Source organism: Pristiophorus japonicus, chromosome 13, assembly GCF_044704955.1.
Source record: "Pristiophorus japonicus isolate sPriJap1 chromosome 13, sPriJap1.hap1, whole genome shotgun sequence".
In the NCBI taxonomy this organism is placed as follows: Eukaryota; Metazoa; Chordata; class Chondrichthyes; family Pristiophoridae; genus Pristiophorus; species Pristiophorus japonicus.
This window is the reverse complement of record NC_091989.1, coordinates 141,418,342-141,438,699: the sequence shown is the minus strand read 5'-3', so window position 1 is coordinate 141,438,699 and position 20,358 is coordinate 141,418,342. Positions and strand designations below refer to the sequence as shown.

Sequence of the window (20,358 nt, the reverse complement as noted above, 5' to 3'; positions counted from 1 at the left end):
AGCATTCGCACAGTTCTCGGTGCCTGGCCTGTGGCGGATGGTATAGTTATATGCTGATAGCGCGAGCGCCCACCTTTGTATGCGGGCTGAGGCATTAGTATTTATCCCCTTGTTTTCAGCGAACAGGGATATGAGGGGCTTGTGATCGGTTTCCAGTTCAAATTTGAGGCCAAACAGGTACTGATGCATTTTCTTTACCCTGAACACACATGCTAATGCCTCTTTCTGAATCATGCTGTTGGCCCTCTCGGCCTTAGACAAGCTCCTAGAAGCATAGGCGACAGGTTGCAACTTCCCCGCAATGTTAGCTTGTTGTAATACACACCCGACACCATACGACGACGCATCACATGCTAGCACAAGTCTTTTACATGGGTTCTACAATACAAGAAGCTTGTTGGAGAAAAAAATGTTTCTGGCTTTCTCAAAAGCAATTACTTGTTTTTTCCCCATATCCAGTTCTCACCTTTATGCAATAACACATGTAGGAGCTCGAAGAGGATGCTTAACCCCGGTAGGAAGTTACCAAGATAGTTGAGGAGTCCCAGGAGCGATCGCAGCTCCGTGACATTCTGTGGCCTGGGCGCATTCCTGATAGTCTCTGTTTTGGCATCTGTGGGCCGAATGCCGTCCGTCACGATCTTTCTCCCCAAAAACTCCACTTCTGTTGCCATGAAGACGCATCTCGACCTCTTCAGCCCCAGCCCTATGCGATCCAGTTGCTGGAGGACCTTCTCCAGGTTTTGTAGGTGCTCAACGGTGTCCCAACTCGTGACCAATATGTCGTCCTGAAAAACCACCGTGCGTGGTACCGACTTGAGTAGGCACTCCAAGTTTCTCTGGAAGATCGCTGCAGCCGACCGAATTCCAAACTGGCATCTATTGTAGATGAACAGTCCCTTGTGCGTGTTGATGCAGGTGACGCGCTTCGAAGACTCCTCCAGCTCCACCATTATGTAGGCCGAAGTCAGGTCGAGCTTGGTGATCGTCTTGCCTCCTGCCAGCGTTGCAAATAGGTCGTCTGCTTTAGGTAGCGGGTATTGGTCGTGTAATGAGAAACGATTAACAGTTACTTTATAATCGCCATAAATCCTGACTGTGCCATCACTTTTGAGTGCTGGAACAATCAGGCTGGCCCACTCACTGAATTCCACTGGGGAGATGACGCCGTCGCGTTGCAGCCTGTCCAGCTTGATTTCCACTCTCTCCCTCATCATGTGAGGTACCGCTCGCGCCTTGTGGTGAATGGGTGGTGCCTCTGGGACCAAATGGATCCGTACATTCACCCCGGAAAAGTTTCTAATGCCTGGCTCAAAAAGGGAAGGAAATTTGTGAAGAACCTAGGTACATGAGGCCTCATCGACATGTGATAACGTCGGATGTCATCCCACTTCCAGCGGATTTTACCCAGCCAGCTCCTTCCAAGCAGTGTGGGGCCATCTCCCAGGACAATCCAGAGTGGTAGTTCATGCACCGTGCCCTTGTAAGTGACCTTGACCATGGCGCTGCCCAGGACAGTGATGAGCTCTTTGGTGTACGTTTTCAGTTTCGTGTGGATGGGGCTCAGGGCTGGTCTGAGTGCCTTGTTGCACCACAGTCTCTCAAACATCTTTTTACTCATGATGGATTTGCTAGTGCCAGTGTCCAGTTCCATGGCTACGGGTTAGCAATTCAACTTTACATTCAGCATTATAGTTGGACATTTCATCGAAAATGTGTGCACCCCTGTGTACTTCAGCATCTGCCTCCTCTCTGAGACTCGAAATTGCTTTGATCCACCATGGACCGATCTTCCTCTGCCATGTGGTGGTTACAGGTTTTGCAGAGCTTACAGCTCGTCTGCAAGCTCGTTGGAGGTGCCCCATTGTTCCACAGCTCTTGTGAACATACCATTTGAAGTGGCATGAATAGGCTGAATGGAAGCCTCAACAATGCCAACAAGGTGTGAATTGCTTTGCATTCATTCTTTGTTGGGGACTCTTGAGTCATAGAAACATAGAAACATAGAAAATAGGTGCAGGAGCAGGCCATTCGGCCCTTCTAGCCTGCACCGCCATTCAATGAGTTCATGGCTGAACATGCAACTTCAGTACCCCATTACTGCTTTCTCACCATACCCCTTGATCCCCTTAGTAGTAAGGACTACATCTAACTCCTTTTTGAATATATTTAGTGAATTGGCCTCAACAACTTTCTGTGGTAGAGAATTCCACAGGTTCACCACTCTCTGGGTGAAGAAGTTCCTCCTCATCTTGGTCCTAAATGGCTTACCCCTTATCCTTAGACTGTGACCCCTGGTTCTGGACTTCCCCAACATTGGGAACATTCTTCCTGCATCTAACCTGTCTAAACCCATCAGAATTTTAAACGTTTCTATGAGGTCTCCTCTCATTCTTCTGAACTCCAGTGAATACAAGCCCAGTTGATCCGGTCTTTCTTGATAGGTCAGTCCCGCCATCCCGGGAATCAGTCTGGTGAACCTTCGCTGCACTCCCTCAATAGCAAGAATGTCCTTCCTCAGGTTAGGAGACCAAAACTGTACACAATACTCCAGGTGTGGCCTCACCAATGCCCTGTACAACTGTAGCAACACCTCCCTGCCCCTGTACTCAAATCCCCTCGCTATGAAGGCCAACATGCCATTTGCTTTCTTAACTGCCTGCTGTACCTGCATGCCAACCTTCAATGACTGATGTACCATGAAACTCAGGTCTCGTTGCACCTCCCCTTTTCCTAATCTGTCACCATTCAGATAATAGTCTGTCTCTCTGTTTTTAACCACCAAAGTGGATAACCTCACATTTATCCACATTATACTTCATCTGCCATGCATTTGTCCACTCACCTCACCTATCCAAGTCACTCTGCAGCCTCATAGCATCCTCCTTGCAGCTCGCACTGCCACCTAACTTAGTGTCATCTGCAAATTTGGAGATACTACATTTAATCCCCTTGTCTAAATCATTAATGTACAGTGTAAACAGCTGGGGCCCCAGCACAGAACCTTGCGGTACCCCACTAGTCACCGCCTGCCATTCTGAAAAGTCCCCATTTACTCCTACTCTTTGCTTCCTGTCTGACAACCAGTTCTCAATCCATGTCAGCACACTACCCCCAATCCCATGTGCTTTAACTTTGCACATTAATCTCTTGTGTGGGACCTTGTCGAAAGCCTTCTGAAAGTCCAAATATACCACATCAACTGGTTCTCCCTTGTCCATTCTACTGGAAACATCCTCAAAAAATTCCAGAAGATTTGTCAAGCATGATTTCCCTTTCACAAATCCATGCTGACTTGGACCTATCATGTCACCTCTTTCAAAATGCGCTGCTATGACATCCTTAATAATTGATTCCATCATCTTACCCACTACCGATGTCAGGCTGACCAGTCTATAATTCCCTGTTTTGTCTCTCCCTCCTTTTTTAAAAAGTGGGGTTACATTGGCTACCCTCCACTCGATAGGAACTGATCCAAAGTCAATGGAATGCTGGAAAATGACTGTCAATGCATCCGCTATTTCCAAGGCCACCTCCTTAAATACTCTGGAATGCAGTCCATCAGGCCCTGGGGATTTATCGGCCTTCAATCCCATTAATTTCCCCAACACAATTTCCCGACTAATAAGGATTTCCCTCAGTTCCTCCTCCTTAGTAGACCCTCTGACCCCTCTTATATCCGGAAGGTTGTTAATGTCCTGGGTCACCTGAGGCCTGCTGGCAGTTGCAGACTTGTGGGTTCTGCCCTGTACATTTCTGCTCGCAAACACAGTTCCAGTTAATTTATGAACATTGCTGCCACTTGTTTGTTGAGAGATTTGTTTTGTGTTATCACTGGTGGACATAAACGCCTGTGCTATCGCAATGGTCTTCCTGAGGGTCGGTGTCTCTACAGTCAAAAGTTTTCATAGGGTGGTCTCGTGGCCAATGCCCAGTACAAAAAAGTCTCTGAGCATTTGCTCCAGGTAGCCATCAAACTCACATTGTCCTGCAAGTCGCCTTAGCTCGGCGACGTAGCTCGCCACTTCCTGACCTTCAGATCGCTGGCATGTGTAGAACCGATACCTCCCCATCAGCATGCTCTCCCTTGGGTTTAGATGCTCCCGAACCAGTGTAAACAGCTCCTCATACAACTTATCTGTGGGTTTCACTGGAGCCAGAAGATTCTTCATGAGGCTGTAGGTCGGTGCCCCGCAGACTGTGAGGAGGACCGCTCTCCTTTTTGCAGCGTTTCCTTCTCCGTCCAGCTCGCTGGCTACAAAGTACTGGTCTAGTCATTTGACATAGGCTTCCCAGTCCTCACCCTCTGAGAACTTCTCCAGGATGCCCACAGTTTGCAGCTTCTTTGCGTTGGATTCGTATAATCGTCACCAGTTGTTGTTTTCCAAACACAGCTGAGGCTGCACACAGGGAGGCTAAAGTAACAGTGACCTCAGTCTTTATTAAGACACTACAGAGTGAGGAACAGGCCTTAGGGGCCGGCTTATATACAGTGCTCCCAAGGGATGCTGGGATCCCTTGGGACTTCAGGGGATACGCTCCCTGTTGGCGGAACATGGGAGTGTGTGCTTTACAGATGCACAACAGAGCCAAAGGAGGAAATATGAGGAGGGCTAACAAAAGTTTAATCAAAAGTTAGGTCTGAAGAAAGGCCTTAAAGGAGGAGAGGGAGGTGGAGAGGCAGAGAGGTTTAGGGAAGGAATTCCAAAGCATAGGGTCCAAACAGCTGTGGACAAGAAGGCTTTCAGATGTCCCATGTTGCCTGTATATTCTTTGGGGAAGCAGTTAATATCCTGAATGGTATATCCTCAACAAATGGTGCTTCAATCCCCTTTCCTCCGTCCTCTCTTGTTCCATCACATCTTCCATAATAATGTCATACAAAAGTGGCCTTCTTTTTACAAGTATTTCAAATTATTCATTTGTTGACAATTAGCTCTCCTGTACAAATACCAGGGCAACATTCAGCAACTTATTCTCCCAGGCATTCTCCCACAGTGCCCCAAATCAGTCTACGTATATTGGGTTGGATTTTAACCCAGTAGCGAGATCTGTGCTGGGGATGGAGGGGCTGTTGTGAGGTTAGAAAACCCAAAAGAATGGATCTCCCAAATGTACTGCAGTTTTTAACTGCAGGTCTCCTTTAAATTTTTTTCTGCCAGGTTCCCGACCATAGGCAGCCTGATTGACAGGCTGAAGGCCTATTTGGTGGGAAACCTGCTTTAGTAGGCCGCAGCCTACAAGAGCAGGTAGGCACAGTGGGGGGAGTGAGAGTGATCGCAGGGGGCTCTGATGGTCGTCAGGGGGCTCTGATGGTGGCCGAGGTGGGGGAGCAGACAGATCATGATGGGGGGGTGGTGGGGGGCGGGACGGGGGCATGATTTACTAGGTAGCTTGTTGGGCCTGGAGGAAACACTCCTGCTCCTCCTGGCCCATAAGCAGTGCTGCAAAGGCATTTGCCTGTTGGATTCAGCCCTTCTTGCAACTGCTGGGTTTCCTGAGGCCTGGGAAACCCAGCCGAAATGAGTAAAACATAGAATCGCTGTTAAAATGAAAGCAGACAGCATCATTATCATATTTAAATGATCAACCCACTTCCCACAAGCGGATTGGTCACCTGCCTCTTATCCCGCCTCCGTTAAAACCAGAAGTGGGTGGGTTCGAAGCAGGTCGGGTTCATGTTTCAGATGTGTTTGCATTTTAACCCATGACATGACTCGAACCCACCTATTTTGGGGAGTTAAGATTCAGCCCGTCAGTACTAACAATTCTTTAATCGACAGAAATATCTGTGCCATCCTCTGGTTTTTTTGTCTCTGTTACTCTTCTGTCTGAAGTGGTGTGCCCTTTCAAATCTAGTTTCCTCCTTCTCCTTGCAGTGGCTGAAGGTTCTGAGTAGCTGACTGGTGATTTATTCTGCAGCATAGTCATTGGATCTTAAAGCGACTCTTGTCTTAACGCAGCAAAGGCTCCAGAGGGACTTGTTGCAGGCTGTGTGGTGACTAATGTTGCAAGAGCATCCTGTCCATTTTCTGTCACTTGTGCAGGTATCTGGGGAGACGGGCAGGAGGGCATGGTACTGTTCTGAGACAGCATCATAATGCATGTGCAGCCTTGCCATTTGTACTTGGCTGTGACTCTGCTTCGACACTGATCCTTGGGAAAGCAGGCCGAACAGTGACAATAAGATCAGTGAAAGGGTGAGAGATAGCATTCTTCACTCTGCTGTCCAAGGCATCTATGCCAGCCATTGCAGCAACCATGCCAGGAGCAAAAACAAGTCTTTGTTCCTCTTGCAGAAGGGCTTGTGGTGCAAATCATCTGAAGCTGCCACATACACCACAATATACTGGAGAGATTAAAAACTGTGTCTCTCCAAGCTGGGATTGCAGTATTATGATATGTTCTGAGCAGCACAGTGGAATTTGTTCCCTTTAGTGTCATCATTGGTCTGGGAAAATAAAATATTGATATCAATGGAAATGAACATTTCTATAACAATGTGTAACGCCTGTTTTATGGCCAGAAACCAAGTTAAAAATCTACCCCATGGTATATATACTGATCTTTTAGCTCCCCGTTACTCAGTAACCTTCCATTTGGTGTGTTGACCAAAAGCAATTCCAAACTCATCATTTCAAAATGGGGGTTCTCAGAGCTGTAAGAAATCTGATGCTCAGGAAAACTGAAATGAAGACATAGTCAGTGAAGATTTCATATGATTTTGTTACACTCTGAAAGAAGTTATATGTTTGCAAAGGTGAGTCAGCTTTCAAGCCAAACTCATTCCATTGGTCATAAATGGATCTGTGGCTGGATTTACAACAGCTTTTAAGTGCACACCTTCAATGTTGCTTGAAGATTTTGTTGGAGAAAAAGGAGGAAGCTTTGACATAAGTTGTAGTTGCAAAGCTTTTGATCTGCATGATATTTTATGAATGTTGGGTTGCAGAAATGTATGAATTTTGAGTTGCAGAAATATTTGCAAGTTGTGAAAAGTATTTCCAAATATTTCTAAAAATTGCCAATTTGCAGATAAATTACTTACACCTAGTATAATTCTGCTTCAAGGATATTTTCCAATATACAAGCGCTTCACATTCACTTCCCTGGCAGAAAATCCTTCATCCAGACACCTCACATTTTAAATCTTATAATCAAAATCCAAGTACAAGGCTTTTCCAAGTACTTTTGCTCAGTACACTGAATCCCTATTTTTCCCTTGGTGGTTACTAACATATAAACAAGCATGAAATTGCTGCAATCAAGACTGAAGTATGTCTGCATTAAAAATCCATATCTTCCCAATGGTACACTGAGTGCAATGTTTCCATGAAAATGGATGTGTTTTCAACTGTACCTGAGAGCCAATGCTGAAAAGAATCCTGCTGATATTAATGCAGTGTACCAAAACTTACAAATATGTCAGATTTGGAACATTGACTGGGTAGTTTTCTTTAGTTTTCAAATAGCTTAATTTGTGTGAATTGTGAGATCTCAAATGGTTCCTAAGTTTTCTCTAAAATTAAATCCTTTTGACATGATAGTTGGGGCGGGGGTGGGGGGGGGGAAGCGGGCAGTGGAGGGTGCGAGGGGGAGGTGGTTGAGGAAATAAAATTGAACAGACACGAGTAAGAAGTTTCCACTGTTGTATAAACCACATGCTATTCAGGTCTGCCCAAGTAAAAGTAGAAAAGTAGTCAAAGTTAACTCACATTCAAAGGATCCAAACTGATTAAGTATTGAGGATGCTAAGAGGCTGCAGGGTGACTTGGACAGGTTAGGTGACTGGGCAAATGCATGGCAGATGCAGTATAATGTCGATAAATGTGAGGTTATTCACTTTGGTGGCAAAAACAGGAAGGCAGAATATTATCTGAATGGTAACAGATTAGGAAAAGGGGAGGTGCAATGAGACCTGGGTGTCATGGTACATCAGTCATTGAAAGTTGGCATGCAGGTACAGCAGGTGGTGAAGAAGGCAAATGTCATGTTGGCCTTCATAGCGAGAGGATTTGAGTATAGGAGCAGGGAGGTCTTACTGCAGTTGTAGACGGCCTGGGTGAGGCCCCACCTTGAATATTGTGTACAGTTTTGGTCTCCTAATCTGAGGAAGGACATTCTTGCTATTGAGGGAGTGCAGCAAAGGTTCACCAGATGGATTCCCGGGATGGCAGAACTGACATATGAAGGAAGATTGAATCGACTAGGTTATATTCACAGGAATTTAGAAGAATGAGAGAGGATCTCATCGAAACATATAAAATTCTAACGGGATTGGACAGGTTAGATGCAGGAAGAATGTTCCCAATGTTGGGGAAATCCAGAACCAGGGGTCACAGTCTAAGGATAAGGGGTAAGCCATTTAGGACCGAGATGAGGAGAAACTTCTTCACTCAGAGAATTGTGAACCTGTGGAATTCTCTACCACAAAAAGTTGTTGAGGCCAGTTCGTTAGAAATATTCAAAAGGGAGTTAGATGTGACCCTTACGGCTAAAGGGATCAAGAGATATGGAGAGAAAGGAGGAATGGGGTACTGAAGTTGCATGATCAGCCATGATCATATTGAATGGTGGTGCAGGCTAGAAGGGCCGAATGGCCTGCTCCTGCACCTATTTTCTAAGTTTCTATGTTTCTAGTTTTATTACATGACCTGATGTAATCATCCTTGACTTTGGAAGGCAGCGGAATATCACTACATTAGTTCATGATTTAGGCATTAACTGCCAAACAAAACTGTTCAGCAGTAAAAGAATAAGTGAGCACTAGCATTGGCACAACATTCCCTGAAGGCTACAGACAGAATCTCCAATTTGAATATAGGCTGAAAGCATCGAACGAAAACAAATAGAGAAAATAGAATTGTTGGCAAAATATGTCGAACTGCATACTTACAAAACTGGTACTTGGACTTATTTCATATATCAGCATTTTGTTAAAATTATGTAACAAAATACCAGCATGTTGATTTTTGAGTCTTGCACACAATCATGCTTACAGACAATATCAACATCTTTGCCTTAAAATTTTCTTTATTAGCATTTCCCTGACTAAAATGTTTAAAGTTTTATTTTTATTTGAAATATGAATTCTCAAATTCTTTGAAACGGAGCACGTATGTAACTAGCACCATTACAGTTAGTGAAATCATGTGAATGTACATCATTAATAATGTAAAATCGATCGTAAGTGCAAACTTTTTTGTCAACTTTCAAGGTGCACCCTGTCAGGAACCATAACAGAAATGCATGCAAGATCTTCCAGGTTCCTTTCACAGTGAAACAGGCTCCTTCGCCTGCTTTCACAAACTGTAACATTTTAATCGGTAACTGTTGGGCAGTTGTTGGGCAATTAGCCCAACTCTGTATTTCCCCATCGATTTACCTTGACAGATTGCAAGTTTGGGATTTAGCGCAAACGCATGTGGAAATCCCGAACTTACGGTCAATTTCAAAGGCGGTATGATGGCCTACTCCCAGAGAACATCGTCATACCCACCACAAAATCCACCCCATTATCACTGCCCTGTCAGTTTACACCTTGTGAGAGCATGCCTTTGTGTGCATCTGTGTCCAGGCCTTAGAAAGCTGTAATGATACGTTAAGAATAAAAAGTAATTGCGATATTTCCAATTGTCAATCATGGTTTTAATAGCATACATTTTCCTAACAGTTTTCAGAATTTATGGCCGTGATCTCGCCATCTGTGGCAAGACCGGAATGGTCGGGGCAGATAGCAGCCCCAAACCCCCCTCCTGTCTTTATTCCGCCTCCTCCCAATGATTTTGCCCTGATTGGGCTTATTAAGCCCGCCCTGCAAGGTTCCCGGCCAATTAAAAGGAAGCGGGTCTGATGATGTCATCTGATGACATGTCATCAGCCGGTTTCCTTAAAGGGATCATATCTACATTAATTTTCAGAGTTGTGCTGTCAGCATTCAACAGCATTGAGGTGCTGCAAATACTGACAAGCACTGCACAAAGGTGCACAACTGCACCCAGGCTCTCCCATGACTCTCTCCAGATGCTTATGGAGGGAGTCACAGCATGCAGGGAAGTTCCAGTGAATGTTAAGACATAACCCACTCATGGTGATGAGTGTGAAAGGAATGGCTTTATAGTGCTGGTATGGGGTGGTGCCAACGTAGCATATCATGTAGCAGCCAGGATGTACAATGTTAAGTGAAGCAAATCTGGCTGGTCTGATCGGTGCCTCAGGGAGGACAACTGCCTATGGGGGTGCTGACCCCACTGTTCGATAGTGAGGGTGAGTCCTGCATACACCCTGGGCAGGGTTGGGGCAATGTGATGTAGTGTTTGTGGACTAGGGTTGGGGCAATGTGATTCAGTATCTCTGGACTACATATAATAGAGTAGTGGTGGTCTTTCAAATGAGCCTGTGCTATGTGACCTTACTCATGTCACCCTACCCCCTCCCCTGCTGCTAACCACACGTCTGTTGTTTTCTATTTCCAGATGAGGAGTCGCATGCGCCAAATCCTTCAATGGAAGCCTCCACCTCAGGCCGTCAGGTGAGGAGGGAGGAGGAGGACGAGGAACTTGAAGGAGAGGAGCGGACGGAGCAGCTTACTCTGGGAGAGTGGGGGAGCCAATGCACTCGACACCTCTTATACCACCGATCAACACCTCGTCCGAGGATGAAACATTCTCGGGCTTTCATCCTTCCGAGGCCCCGTGTACTAGTGACATGGAGCAACGCAATCCCGGGACTGAATCCTGTATGCCGTCTCTCCGGAGGGTGAGTCGGTAAAGCCGGTCTGCTGACAGACAGGTGAACGCACAACTGGACATGGTGGGACTGTCCAGGGAGAGCGTCCAGCTCACCCGACAGCTCATAAAGGTATTGGGCAGGATTCCCGCAAACATCGCGACACTATCTGCGAACATGACGGAGATCGGGTCACAGATTGTCCGTGCGAGCCGCGAAACCTGCGAGGCTGTCAATGCCCACGTGCAATTGATGGCCTCCATCTTTGACACTACAGTCCCCAGTGTCACACCCAGACCCACATCACCTGTGAATGGTGAGGCCGAGCAAGAGGTTCGTCATTCAGAAGCCGGGCCTTCCATAGCCCAAACTTCTCCAGTGGATCCACACATGGCGTCTCCATTGTCTCTCCCCCCAATACAGCAGGACTCAAGCCACCGTGCTGCACGAACACTGTGCCAACTTGGGTAGGGTCATGAAGCGAGGGAAGGGGGTTAGTGTGAAGGGGGAAGACCCGGATGTAAAAGACGTTCAGTAAAGGGGTTGTTGTTTTGTTGTTGTTTTGTTGTTAATTTATAAAAGTTTGAAAAGTTTAAAAATTCTGTTCAAGTTCAGTGTTTAATAATTTTTATTTAAATTTGAAAATAATTTTTAACAAGTTTACAATGTTTATTAAATTATTTTGTTCACCTTAACCATTCCTATGTAGTGTGTCATTTACAGAATAAGAGTGGGAGTAGTCAACATGGTGGGATAGAGTGGCCAGGCAATGGTCAAACGTGCCGTTCACTCTTCAAGCAAAGTGTTGAATTATGAGCTGCTGACGTAAGGCTTTTGCAGTGGCGAAAGCTCCACGAGGCCTCCCCTGTGGTGGTGGTGTGGGTTGTAGGATGTTTGTTTTTCGCTCTACTCTGATTCTTAGACCTCGGAACTTATAGTGGAAAAGGACAACATGTGGCACAAAAGCTTAGGCTTAACCCAGTGTCAGTTTTATTACGCAACAAAAACCAACTAAAACTACAGGACTAGACTGCTGAGAGAAACAGGCATGAGACACAGCTCTCACACAAGATGAAAGCATCATGGATGCTCCCTGGATATTGGGCATTGACTGCCATGATGTGCTGAGTATGGTCGCAGACGATCTGTACGCTCATGGATTGGAATCCCTTTCGGTTTTGATAAACCTCTGGATTGAGTAAAGGTGCTCGCAGGGCGATGTGCACAGTCAATGGCACCCTGAACCTTGAAGACGCCAGCAATTCATCTAAAACTCACAGCCCTCTCATTCAGTGCCTCCTTAGTCATTGGGAAGTTTATGAAGTACATTGTTGTGTACGTAAATAACAGACTAACTGAAACAGGAGTAAGGTAAATTAACTGTGTCCTTTATAGCAACTCCCAAAATGGTGTCCCAAAACCAGCATGAACCAGCATATTTACAGCAACTGTGAATAGCTCCCGCAGGATCCTAATGCCTGTTTGGTGAGAGTTCGTATGACAAACAAATAGAGTATGAACACAACATACTTCCTCCCTTCTGAAAACACAGTCTATGAACAGTCAAAGTCTTTGAGTTAGCCAGACCATGTTCTGATATGCTGAGTCCGGCGTGGAGCTTATGGTGTTTGATTGAGGTTTTCAGTTGGGAAACAGAATGGTGCCTCTGTTCTATCCTGCTGGTCTGGTGGCCTGTGAATTGGGATCAGTCTACAAGCGTTCTATCGAGTTCCATCATTGAGCTCGTAAGTGTGAGGGCTGAACTTTCGCTCGATCTATTTTGGAGGTAAAAGTGAAGATGCAAGCTTATGACTATGGTTTGGGCTTTTAACTCTGACCCAATCTCCGTTCTTCAGTTGGGGCTTTTGAGCGCATCGTTTTGTGTCAGTCTACGACTTTGTTTTTCGTTGCCGTTTCGAAATCTGGGATGTGGTTATCTTTGCGCTAGGTTTGACTGGGGGTTTGAGAATGTCCAGTAGCCAACGAAGATTCCGCCTAATCATGAGCTCAGCGGGTGTCTTCCCCATTAGCGAGTGCTTTGTCGAATGGTATGTGCGGAGAATGGTCTGAACCGCGGCTGATTGGCCACTCAGTCTGGAGGAAGTGGTACATGTGGTACATGAATGGTTTGAATGTTTAGCCTGCTGTGAGGTTGGCTTTCAAACCCTCTTTGATGACATGGTTAAATCGCTCAATACCTCAGTTGCTTTGAGGATTGTACCGATCAGTAAGGGGATGCTCGATAGCATGACGAGTGAGGAAGTCCGTGAACTGGTCAGACACAAATTATGGTCCTATGTCAATAATTATGACCTCACTTCATGAACAGAATAGTGACGATTGTTGATGAGGTCACTGAACTTGTCGTGATTTTTGGCCATTTGGAATGCAGTCATGCACTACAACAAGGAAACGCTGGTGCTGTGGAGCTGCTTCAAATGGACTGAAGATATCCAACTGAAGTTGTTGCCATGGTTTTTATGGCCATGGAATGGGCTTCATTGATGCTGGTCGGATGTTTGTGGCCTTTTCACTCAGACTGCATGCTTCGAAGTGTGAGACAAATACATCGATGCGAGTGTCAATCCCAGGCCACCATACTGAATCGCGACATCTCTGCTTCATGTAGACAATGCCAGGGTGTCCATCGTGTGCCAATGATAGAACGTGCTGTTGAAGCAACTTGGTAATTACTGCTCTGTCACCATGAGCTAGGCAGCCATCGTTCCAAATGGATAATTAATCGCGAAGTCTGTGGAAGGTTTTCAGCTCATCCAGAATTTGCTTAGGCCACTCAGTCTGGAGGAAGTGGTACATGTACTGGAGCATAGCATCACGCTGTGATTCAGTTTTGAGTTTGTTGCAGGAGACAAGGTTTCTGATGGACTGAGTGATGATCGACGTGAGATATGCGTCGCCGTCTGTGAACAAGTCAGCACCAGAGTCTGAAGCAGGTGTCGAGTGGCTGAGCATGTCAGCTATGTGGTTGCGATTGCCAGCAATGTACTGTACATCAAAGTTATACTGATGAAGGTGATCTGACCATCGGTTGATTCGTAGTGGTCTGTGCCCCGATCCAGTTGTAGCAAGTAGCGTAGTTAGTGCTTGGTGATCCGTACGGAGGATACATTTCCTGCCATAGAGGTAGGTGTGCCAGCATTCACATGCGTAGATGCAAGCGAGTGCTTCACATTCAGCAGACGAGAGTGTATGAAAGGTGAAGGCGACTGGACGTTCCAGGCCATCAATCCATTGCAAGAGCACAGCACCGATGGCAGTGCCTGATGCATCCGTGGTGACATATATAGTGGTATTCGGATCAAAGTGCATGAGGATAGGAGGGGATGTGATTTTCTCCTTAAGCGTGATGAATGCCTGAGCTTGGGAATCTGTCCATTCCCAAGGGACGTCCTTGCGCAGCAACTTGCGAAGTGGTTTGACAATGTGCGCGTAGTGCGGGATGAACTTCACATAGAAGCTGCAAGTGCCGAGGAATGATGAAGGTTCTTTGACGTTGGTAGCCTCCTGCATTTGCTGGATGGCGTCAATGTTGTCAAACATAGAAACATAGAAAATAGTGCAAGAGCAGGCCATTCGGCCCTTCGAGCCTGCACCACCATTCAATATGATCACGGCTGATTGGCTTGACACCTTGTGCTGTGACTCTGTAGCCCAGAAAGTTTACTTCTCCAGCAGCGAATGTACACTTATCGGCATTAAGTGCAATGTTATGTGTAGCAAATCTAGCCATAATTGCGTGAAGTCACTGGTCATGTTCTTCCATTGTCCATCCATGGACGACGATACAGTCAAGCAGATTGAGGGCTCCCTCTATGCCTGTTAGCATAGTAGTGACAATCTTCTGAAATGCACTTAGTGCAGAAGATAATTCGTAGGGCATGCGTCGATATTGATACAGACCATCATGCGTCGTGAATGCCGAGAGCGGTTTGCTGTCCTCCGCTAAGGATATTTACAGGCAACTGCTGCTCAAAATTATTGAGCCGTGGAATTCTGAAGACAGTTCGTCGATGGCAAAAAGAGGGTACTTGTCGGGGATGATGGCCTTGTTGACCTCTTTCAAGTCGATGCATAGGTAGATCTCCCCATTTTTACGGCAAGCAATGACTAAGTTCGAGATCCAGGATGAGAAGTCGATGTTCTCAATGATTCCCTGAGATTCGAGTTGCATTAATTCTGCGGATACTTGGTCGCGAACCGCGAATGGGAGACGGTGAATTCACTGCGTAACCAGTTTGATGGAAGGGTGTACGCGGGGACGATGGCAGAATTTTGTTGTCACTCCAAACCCTGTGAAAATTGAGGGATACTGCTTGTCAAAGTCCACCGTGTACACAGATGTGCCGGTTGGGTCGTAAACTTTGAACCTGAGCTTGTCAAAAAGGTTAACACCCATGAGGCTTCGTCCCTTCGCGGCATGAAAGGAAAAGTTCTCCAATGTTATGTCCTTGTAGTATATCGGGACAGATATGACCCCAAGTGCCTCAATTTTAGAGTCAGAGTACGCATGTAGAGTGGAAGTTGCAGGCTGCAGTTGACAGTGCGTGAAGTGGTTTTATACACAGCCTCACTCAATATGAAGACTTGGCTCCAAGGTCAATGAGGAGACAGATGGGCGTGCCATCACTGTTTACATCACAGTCCTTGAATTTTCAATGTGCGAAATGTCACTAATGGTGTAAACCATACTGGGTTCATCACTATCGGGGTTGTCCATATGTCGAATATGCTGCGATGAGCGACAGACATTAACAAAATGGTTCATTTTATCACATGCAGAGTGTTTCTTCCCATGTGCAGGGTAGTTAGGACTCTTTGCTGAAGCTGATTTGTCCCCACAGTTAAAGCACTGGAAGTTAGGCCTGTGATCCATAGTGGGTGGCTTATTGCTAGCCCTGGGTCTCTGCTGTGATTTCCGCTTTGGACAAATGCCTTGCACATGGGCTGCAGCTGCACAGGGGAAGCAGGGGATCCGATTGTTTTTGAATCGGAAAGCACTGATCGATTTGGATGGCCAAATCAGTTGCTTTATCCAATATAATTTTATCATCCTCCATTAACAAACGTTCCCGAATGTGGGGGATCGTTGTTTTCTCAATAATTTGATTCCTGGTCATTTCCTCTGTGAATGCTCCAAAGTTACACGTAGCGGCCAGTTCAGTTAATGAAATGAGGTACTGTTTGATTGGTTCACCGTTCCCTTGCCCCTTTTGACAAAATTTGTATCTCTCCTTCATGATACTTTTCTTTGGCCCATGCGAATAAAAAAACGTGCAGAAAAAAAATGCGGGAAAAAAAAATGCAAAACCACCGCCGAAAGTTCCGCCTGGGCGCAAAATATTGTGCGACTCGTTTAGCGCCCAAAAAACGGTGATTTAGGGCTTCACCCAGGCACTAAACTGGTCGCAAATCCCTCGATAATCCAGCCCTAGAACTTTGCCTATTATTTTCATGTTTTGCCCTCTCCTGTCTTTAAAGTTATCATTGTGAAGTTTATTACAGTTGCCTTCCATTGACATGCTCCCAGGATTATGCGATTTGTGAGGCCATGTAAGCAACTGACATTGAAGCTAGGCTCCAAACGCATGCATCATCCGGTTGTGAGTCAAACCCTATACAATCAGTGTTACAAAATTAGTACATTTATCTTTGATTATTATCTCTTTCTAAAATATTGGCGTAGAAATTCCGCTTTCTCCTTCCCGCGAGCGTTCGACTAGATTTTAGAGAATAAATGCGCACCTACCTGAAGCTGCTGTGCCCGCTCGACTTCGCGATCCACAGGCCTCCTCTCCATGCGCACCGCAGCACTTGCACGTCAGGACGTGCACACGTCTGGAGCTGGAGTCACATGGCTCTGGGCAGCCAATCAGGTATTGTATATTCTCATTCATAGTAATAAGAGTTTCGTAAGTCCGAAACTCCTATTACTATGAATGAGAAACCCCACAACACCCAAAACACTAATAAAAATTAGAAACTATACACTACATATTTAAGATTCATTTAAATTAAAATTATTAATGTCTTATAAAAAATATATTTTCCTGATTTAAAAAAAAAAGTTTTTTTAATTATGCCTTAAAATAAACTTACTGTTGTGGGAAGGGTTTTAAACAATAACATATTTTTTCTTAACTTTATTTTTATTATGTTTGTGAGTTTTAAAACACTTGCACCTGTAAAAGTAGGACATTTGCTGGGCAAGATATGTTCCTGCTTGACAGATCGGAAAAGCCGGTTTTCAGCGCATGCGCATTGCAAACTGAAAACCGGCTTTTCCGATGCCTTCCTGGGTCTGTAGAAACTTCATACGGGCCCGGGGACATCGGAATTTCTTCCCCATTAGTTTTCTCCAATTAATCTTCATTATTTTTCACTTTGAAACTTATCTGTAGAGCATAAAATATATTCAAGAAGATGTGCAAGAACATATTACAATACCACAACTGAATAATACTGAAATTGTCATTTAGGGCTGGTTTTATTGCACTTAAACTGCAAAAAGCATTGCCTTTTCAATGCACAGCCGCCCAAAATTCTCCTCGCTCTGCCCTTGCTGATCCTAGGTCTTATGGACTTGTTCCTGCTCACAAAGCTAATATAGAATTAATATTATTTTTACGCAATTTTGGCATTATATGGATGGAGAATACCTTTTGTTAAAGATAATCCTTCTGTGGTATCCTTTGATAAAATCTACAAATGATTGATTGTTTCATCACATTTTGTACTCCAACCTCTCAATTTTCACCATGGTGTCCAAGGCTTTTGCAAGGTTCCAAGATATTCGGTTTTGGATGAGTCACAACTTCAAAATTGTCAAGAACATAGTCTTATTTGTGGCTCCCATCAGCATTTGTGTGCCTCTGGCCTGATTCAATTGACCTGCCCAAATGTTCTCTTGTTTTATGTTTCACAAATTCCACATCCTGCAAAATGCTAGGTTGTGTTTTCTCTCCCAAAGCTATTCCATCAAAAAAACTGCTTTATTTAATCTCCAACATTTCCTGCTTATGCACCTATCTTTCCCAATGGGGTAAGGGGATGCAGTTGGTGAAGGATACAAGGAAGTGGTCCTGTCTGTGATTGATTACATGGAAGACCATGTAAGATGGCATGGTTAGGGGGTTGGCCACGATGAAGGAAAGGAGAGTTTACAGGGAGGGAGAAGTTTAGGAAAGGCAAGGGGAGCTGAGATTGAGATTGAAATCACTGAGGATGAGGAGTCTCTCAGTACAAAGGCTGATGATGACCACAACTGACTATTGAACTTGTCAATTATAGTATCCAAGGATGCATTAGATAAACACAGCAATGAACTAAAAGTAGGATTAGAGAAATAGCTCTGGTGAGGGAGCTGGCACCAGCATAAGGATGACAGACAAAATTTAGATAATTCTATAAGGCTGCCCACTGACTTCATACCCAAATGAATAAACGCTAATTGGCTGAAATTATGGCACTTTAGCTCTAAAAAAATGCAGAGATTTCTTATCATAAGAAATAGGAGCAGGATTAGGCCATTCGACCCATCGAGCCTGCTCCACCATTCAATAAGATCATGGCTGATCTGATCATGGACACAGATCCACTTCCCTGCCTGCTCCCCATAACCCTTTACTCCCTTATCGCTCAAAAATCTGTCTATCTCCGCCTTAAATATATTCAAAGACCCAGCATCCACAGCTCCCTGGGGCAGAGAATTCCATAGATTTACAACCCTCTGAGAGAAGAAATTCCTCATTATCTCAGTTTTAAATGGGCGGCCCCTTACTCTGAGACTATGTCCCACTTGCCACTCGACCAGCTCCGTTGGGCGGGCCTCATTGTTCACATGCCTGACACAAGACTCCTAAAGCAAGCAATCTACTCGGAACTCCTACATGGCAAGCAAGCCCCAATTGGGCAGAGGAAATGCTTCAAGGACACCCTCAAAGCCTGCTTGATAAAATGCAACACCCCCACCGACACCTGGAAGTCCCTGGCCAAATACTGCCCTAAGTGGAGGAACAGCATCTGGGAGGGCGCAGAGCACCTTGAGTCTTGTTGCCGAGAGCATACAGAAAGCAACGCAGGCAGCGGAAGGAGCATGTGGAAAACCAGTCTTCCCACCCTCCCTTTCCTTCAACAACTGTCTATCCCACCTGTGACAGAGACTGTAATTCCCATATTGGACTGCTCAGTCACCTAAGAACTCACTTTTAGAGTGGAAGCAAGTCTTCCTCGATTTCGAGGGGCTGCGTATGATGATGATGATGTCCCCTAGTTTTAGTTTCCCCTATGAGTGGAAATATCCTTTCTGCATTCACCTTGTCGAGCCCCCTCATTATCTTATATGTTTTGATTAGATCACCTCTCATTCTTCTGAACTCCAATGTGTATAGGCCCAACCTCCCCAACCTATCTTCATAAGTCAACTCCCTCATCTCTGGAATGAACCTAGTGAACCTTCTCTGAACAGCCTCCAATGCAAATATATCCTTCCTTAAATACGGAGACCAAAACTGTACGCAGTACTCTAGATGTGGCCTTACCAATACCCAGGACTTTTCTGCTTTTATATTCTATCCCCCTTGCAATAAAGGCCAACATTCCATTTGCCTTCCTAATTACTTGCTGTACCTGCAAACTAACTTTTTGTGTTTCATGCACAAGGACCCCCAGGTCTCTATGTACTACAAAACTTTGCAATTTTTCTCCATTTAAATTGTAATTTGCTTTTCTATTCTTACTGCCAGAGTGGATAACCTCATATTTTCCAACATTTGCTTTTCTATTCTTACTGCCAGAGTGGATAACCTCATATTTTCCAACATTATATGCCATCTGCCAGATTTTTGCCAACTCACTTAACCTGCCTATATCCCTCTGCAGATTTGATGTGTCCTCCTCACAGTTTGCTTTTCCACCCATCTTTATATCATCACCAAACTTGGCTACGAGACTTTCCACTTCACATCGCCCATCTATGGGCCATATATCACCCAAAATGGACCTCGATCATCCATTTTGAGGAAAAAGTGGAAACTAGGCCAGAAAAATCGCTGGAAAAATAAGCCCCCAAGTTTCGGCTCACTTTGCCGAACTGATCGGCGAGCTGATCGCCCGCACATCGCCCATCCAAACTTTCGGCACATCGCCAGCACTTTGCCAGGTTGATCACTCGCCGAGAACATGGCTGGGTAATAGTTGCTTCTCCCGGGCTTTACTGAAGGAAATGGGCATTAAGGCGCCATTTTGAAGATCGGAGGAAGAGTGGAGGCAGCTAAAACATCGTACTTAGATAGTTGTGAGTTATTTATCGGAGCTGTATAGATAGATCTACTCAAATAATTATATTTAATTTTAATAATAGTGGCCTAGTGGATTAGGCATTTTTTTATGAAAAGTGCATCTATACCAAGTGAAAATAATTATTGAAAGTGATGGGGCCTAGAGTTAGACTGGGGCTGGAATAGAGAGAGTATTAGACTGAGATTGTTATACAGACTGGGGCTTATATAGAGAGAGTAGTTTAATAGATGTACATTCTTCAGTGAAAAGTGCATTTATAGCAATTGAAAATAATTATTGATAGTGATGGGGCCTATATTTCTGCGCCATTAC

At 45.0% G+C, this 20,358-nt stretch overlaps 1 long non-coding RNA gene across 2 annotated transcripts in view; it reads left to right on the top strand.

Annotated features, from left to right (window-relative positions):
- The window catches only part of LOC139278301 (uncharacterized), a 113,059-nt gene that overhangs the window by 60,618 nt on the left and 32,083 nt on the right, over positions 1-20,358 (top strand). Inside the window, exon 4 of one of the 2 annotated variants that reach the window (XR_011596240.1) lies at positions 10,476-10,758. This is a non-coding gene — a long non-coding RNA (uncharacterized lncRNA). Of the gene's footprint in view, positions 1-10,475; positions 11,267-20,358 lie in introns of those variants that run through there. The other variant, XR_011596239.1, reaches the window with a different exon arrangement.